Source organism: Labeo rohita, chromosome 1, assembly GCF_022985175.1.
Source record: "Labeo rohita strain BAU-BD-2019 chromosome 1, IGBB_LRoh.1.0, whole genome shotgun sequence".
NCBI lineage: Eukaryota > Metazoa > Chordata > Actinopteri > Cypriniformes > Cyprinidae > Labeo > Labeo rohita.
Window position 1 is genome coordinate 24656347 of NC_066869.1, and position 6305 is coordinate 24662651.

Genomic DNA, 6305 nt, shown 5'->3' on the forward strand with positions numbered 1-6305 from the left:
TGGCCGTGTCCTGTGAGCATTTCTGCAAGCACATCACATCCCCAACTAAACCTAATTGTACTCAGGCACAATGTCAAGCAATGATAGTTGATTTAACAGCCGATTGAATTATCGCCCTTCAGCTGTGAACTGCTTCACCTGGCAATGTTTTTTTTTTCCCCAACAAATTAGCTCCCAACAATGACAAGTTCATTCACTTGCCTTGGCAAGTGTAGCGCATATTAGTGAGAGGCAAGATGCTAATGCTGTATTTGAATAATGAGAGTAGATATTTGTAACAGCTTTCCAAAAATGTGACATTTATGAAAGGTTTATGATAATGCAGTTGTCATTGCATCATATGCAAATGCAAAAAGCAAGGGAAGTAAAAGAAAAGGCACAAAACAAAACGCAAAAATAAACATACTCCTGGTAAGGAATGATAATTTATCTAACGCAACATGTGCACCTAACTTTTCACAAGCTGGCTAATTAGAAACTTTTTACAATAGTAATTACGCACTGTATCATACCTACATTTGTAAATACCATAAAAAATTTAGTCTATATGAATCTCTGACCTATTGTATAATCCAGCCTTGCATCTCAGTCAGAGATCACAGTTAGAGCCAAGTTCTAAACACTGCAGTAGGCGACTTTGCAAATCCTCAATAATAGGCCCACATAGTTCAAACACCACGATTAATTAAATATTGATCTGTTTGCTGCGATGGCACACTTTGTGATGGTTCTCATCTCCCACATACAAAATGTACCCGCAAGCTTTAATTGTTTTTCTAAAGAACTCAGGAAGTGATCCAAAGTAATGTAAAACACCAGCATCCCTAACACCGCGCACAAAAAGGAGATTTAAACACTTGTGCGTTTATACTGCCGCACCGAGTCTTTTCTCTACTGCTTGGCCTTGTTCTTTTATGGCAAAGAAAGCCATTCAGCAATATATGTTTGAATGCGATTATATTTCAAGGACACTTTAACTTAGGAATGTGGCTGTTTATCTGCATCCGTACAATTATACACTGCTAGCATCACAAATAACTCGGAGCCGTTTCAGTCACTCATGAAATGAGTATTAGAGGTGATGCACTCTACAGTTCTTTGACAGAGACTAATGGATTGAATTAGGAAATGTCATGGCACCGTTTTTGTCAGATCAGGTGACATCAGGGCTCTGTCACATATCAGATAAAAGAAGACAAACTCAGTCTTTATTTGAAAAAAGGTGAATTGCTAGGTATGTAAAGCTATACTGTTCAAACACCCGTGAGAGTATCATGTGTGACAAATTGAGAAACGACTACAGCGACTAAATGAAAAGCGCTACAATGACTAGGGAAATTGTGAGCAAGTGGGCAGCAGGTGGATTTTTCCTTTCATATATGACTAATAATAATATACTAAGTTTAGGGTTAAAACTGCTCTTTACTGCACTGTCCACTGTTCATTGTTGAAGTCAAATGAGATTACATATTACATGATGGAATACATTTTAGTACTACTACTACTGCTAAATACACAGGAAACAGTATTAATCTTTTAGGAGGCAATATCAACATTAATTGACATCACTGTATTTTGCTCTGTATTTTTCCCGAAACAATAAACAGTAACACTTTACAATAAGGTGTCATTTGTTTATTACACAGTTTATTAATCTTTGTCAATGTTAGTTCATAAAAATAGTCAATATTCATTGGTTGTTCATTCTAGTTCACAGCGCATTAACTAATGTTAACAAACAGCTTGTGATTTTAATAATTATTATTAACTAAAATTAATAAATGCTGTAAAAGTATTGTTCATTCTTAGTGCATGTTAAATAATGTAGTTGTTAACTGATGAACCTTATTGTAAAATGTTACCCAATAAACTAGCATAAACTGATATTTGAATCAAAGAAAATAATAGATCTGAATTATATACTGCATAGTTGCTGATATCTGAATTATCATTGGAGGAAAGAGACAGTAGTTTTGCCTTATGTAAAACAATTAAACACTTGCCCATTTTATAACTAATTTGAAACAAATCTTCAGAGACATTCAAACTTAAATGTGAAGATACATGAAAGCCATATGTTCTTTTTAATAATTAAAAAGAACCATATAGCAAATTATAATTGTATTATATTATATATATATATGGTTGCAGAATGTGCAAAATGTTAATTATTTTACCAAAATGCATGTAGTTTTTTATTTAGTACTGACCTGAATAAGATTTTACATAAAAGACATTTACATATAGTCCACAAGAGAAAATAATAGTTGAATTTATAAAAATGACCTTCAGAATTTAACATACACTTGATTCTTAATAGTTCTTACCTGAATGATCCACAGTTGTTTTTTTTTGTTTGTTTTTTTTGTTTAGTGATAGTTGTTCATGAGTCCCTTGTTTGTCCTGAACAGTTAAAGTGCCAGCTGTTCTTTAGAAAAATCCTTTAGGTCCAACAAATTCAGTTTTTTTTTTTTTTTTTTTTTTTTTTTTTTTAGCATTTTTGTGTATTTGAACCCTTTCCAACAATGACTGTATGATTTTGAGATCCACCTTTTCAACAACTGAGGACAGCTGGGGGACTCAGTTGCAACTATTACAGAAAGTTCAAATGCTCTCTAATGTTTCAGAAGGAAACACAATGTAAGTGTATGAAAACTTTAAAACAGTCTCATTTTTATAAATTCAACGATTATTTTCTCTTGTGAACTATATGAAAACATCTTTTGTGTGAAATATCTTATTCAGGTCAGTACTAAAAAAAAAATAAAATCAACATGCATTTTGTATGATCCCTCTTATTTTGGTAAAACAATTAAATAAAATTAAAACCATTTAGCAGATTCTGCAAGGTGTATGTGAACTTTTGACTTCAACTGTATGTATGTATATATATATATATATATATATATATAATTTTTCCTTTTTAACTTTTTTTTTTAGTATGAAAGCAAAGAGAATGGCTATTTCTATTATTTTGAATTCACAAAACAGTGCATTTTCAACAACCTCCTCTCAAGATTGCCTCTCAGTGATATAGTCATCTAACTCTATCACAATATCCTGTTTATATCCAGACGCACATTCACCTCATATGAAGCTATTCCAAATTAGATTAGAGTGAACTTTATTGTCATCGTGTGGAGTACAAATACAGAGGCAATGAAATACAGTTTGCGTCTAACCAGAACGGCAAATAGCAATTCATTATTTAAATAAAATTAGAGTGCAAGTGCAAACATTATGGGTATAGAAGGCGAGAGAACAGCAGATAACAGGGGATAGAAACAGACAAGGTGCAGTCCTAATGGGATGTTAAAGTAAGATTTTCATTACAAATAACAATAATAGTGGTAATAAAACTTTACGACTTCAACAATTTTCCTGCTAAGCTGCACTTGCATTTAATTTTGTTTGCACTGGTTTATTACAGTGTTTATTCTGTGTGTGTTGTTGGTGTATTACAGGCACTTTAGCTATTTTCTTTGAGAGGCCAGATTATACCAATAAAAACTTATTACAATTGAATTACAATCATGTGTTCTCAATTTATAAAATGACATGACTGTTTATTAAATTTTAGCACTTTTATTAAAAAATACATACTCTTAAAGGTTTTCAAGCTCTCACCATTTTTTCCTTCAGAAAGATCTGAGCTAACAACTGGGATTTGCTAAGCTTAAAAATATAATGGACATTTTAATTTAAAACATTTAAAGGACGTTAAAGCAAAGAGAAAAAAAATTGACATTTTCTGACCTTTTTCAAAGGTTTTTCAGTTTCTGTACTGAATAAGACACATCATCTTACCTATTTTCTGACATAATCTACTGCTGTGCCATGTATCTTCTTTATGTCAAAATGAAATCTTATTCATATAAATGCAATTGATCGCATAGGACATGCAAGGCTAAACCGCAGGTTTATGCTTTGGAAATGAGTGAAGTTAAAGGAGAAGTCCACTTCAAAAAAAAACAATTTACAAATAATTTACTCACCCCCTTGTCATCCAAGATGTTCATGTCTTTCTGTCTTCAGTCGTAAAGAAATTATGGTTTTTGAGGAAAGCATTTCAGGATTTTTCTTCATATAATGGACTTCAGTTTTGCCCCCGACTTTGAACTTCCGAAATGTTGTTTAAATGCAGCTTCAAAGGGCTCTAAATGATCCCAGCCGAGGAAGAAGGGTCTTATCTAGCAAAACGATCTGTCATTTTTTTCGAAAAATAAAAAATTGTATACTTTTTAAGCACAAAAGCTCGCATAGCACAGGCTCTCGGATGCACGTCCATGGGTCGTTCCTGAACGATTCGTTCATTTTGAACAAATCTTTAAAGTGACTCGCGAAGAACGAGTCATCTCGGGGAGTGATTCGTTCAGTTGCACATGCGCAACATCCTATTAGGTTCTGTACTGGAATTAGTTAATCTGTTTCGAGTCTTCGGGGTTTTTGTCGTTCGTCATCTTATGGGGCTGTCACGTGACGCTGATTTTGCTAAAATTAACAAAAGATTCGTTCATTTTGCTGAACGAGACTTAAAGGTCCGAGTCGGTAAAATGACCTGAACTTCCCATCACTACTACGAATCACGTCTAAGTTCATCGTCTGTGTACTCCGGCTAAAAAAGGTAGAGTATGGGAAAAAAACTCCATCTTATTTTCTCCTACAACTTCAGAATCGTCCGACACATTGTATCTTTTTGTTTGTAAACAGCGTTTGACTTACTTGCACTTTCTTAGTCTTTGCGCGTTCGCTTTGCAAACACTGGGTCTGTAGATCCGCCTACGTTACGTGTGACCTTTCAACATGATTCAATAATATGTCATGAACGTGCATGCCAAAACCTGTGCTACACAAGCTTTTGTGCTTAAAAAGTATACAAAATTTTTTTTTTCCCCAAAAAATTACAGATCGTTTCGCTAGATAAGACCTTTCTTTCTCAGCTGGGATCATTTAGAGTCCTTTGAAGCTGCATTTAAACTACATTTCGGAAGTTCAAATTCGGGGGCACAATCGAAGTCCATTATATGAAGAAAAATCCTGAAATGTTTTCCTCAAAAACCATAATTTCTTTACGACTGAAGACAGTTAGACATGAACATCTTGGGTGACAAGGGGGTGAGCAAATTATTTTTAAATTGTTGTTTTGGAATTAGACTTCTTCTTTAAAGTTTTGAAAGAAAAAAAAACATGCTCACTTTGCTCTGAATATGGACTTCCTAATTGTACATTTCTGAACACAGGAACTTTTTGTGTAGAAAGCGCTCAGGCAGTGCAGGGATTTTATTAAAATCAATTGGATGGCTGTGTAAAAATAATTGACGGCTGGATTTCTCATTCAGCAGTTCATTGTTTGATGATCACATGTTATGACTTGGCACTTTTTCTCTAAGTTCAACTTGACTTATGAGGCCTGCGTGTAGAGCGCAACTTCCTTTCTTGGTAATTGCCACCTAGTCCTTTCATGCACATTTTAACAGGTACATTTGAATATAAAAGGAGCCTGAAAAATTCAGCGAAACAAGTCAAAAGAAAAAAAAAAGAGTGTGTGGCTACCTGTAGACCTGAAAACGAAATAATTTGGTTTCAAATAAAAAAAAGAGAAATACAAAGAGACCGGCATCCTCGTGGTTGGCGTGTCTGGCAGATATGCCGTGGTAGTGGTGTGGGGATTGATTGGCGGAGGCCTGTGGTTATGATAAGAAGACATGAATCATAAGAAGCTGTCAGAGCTCTCCTGTTTCTCTGTGAGACTGCTCTGAGAGAGGGAGAGAGAGAGAGTGAGCAGAGGCAGTGATGGCAGGTCTCTGGGCCATGGCTGTGTTACATGACAGGAGAGATCACTCTGACACAAGCGAACAAAAGCCCAGACTGAACATACATACGCATCCCGCTCATGGGAACAGGACAGACGCTCAAAGCCTTTTCGTTCTCTCTCCACTCTGTCTCTCTCTCTGTGCATGGTGATCATGTTACTCAGGTTGCCGTTTCATGATAACACCGACTGTGGTTGACAGACTGCACAAGCTTTCCACAGATCCTACTGGAATAGACTATTCCTATGGAACAACTAGGAGTGGATGAAGAGGAGTGTAAGACAAGAGTGAATCTGAGATAGTATAAATTAGATGAGAATGAACTGGGACTTTGATGATTCAGGCCTACACAACACTCCTCTTCATTTACATATTCACCTATACCCCTCACATTCTAATGCCCGTGTCTGCACAAATTAATGCATTCGGTATCAGCACTGCACAAAGGAGTCCTGCTTTTGAGAAGGCGGCGCTCAGAGAGGTGGTCAAGTG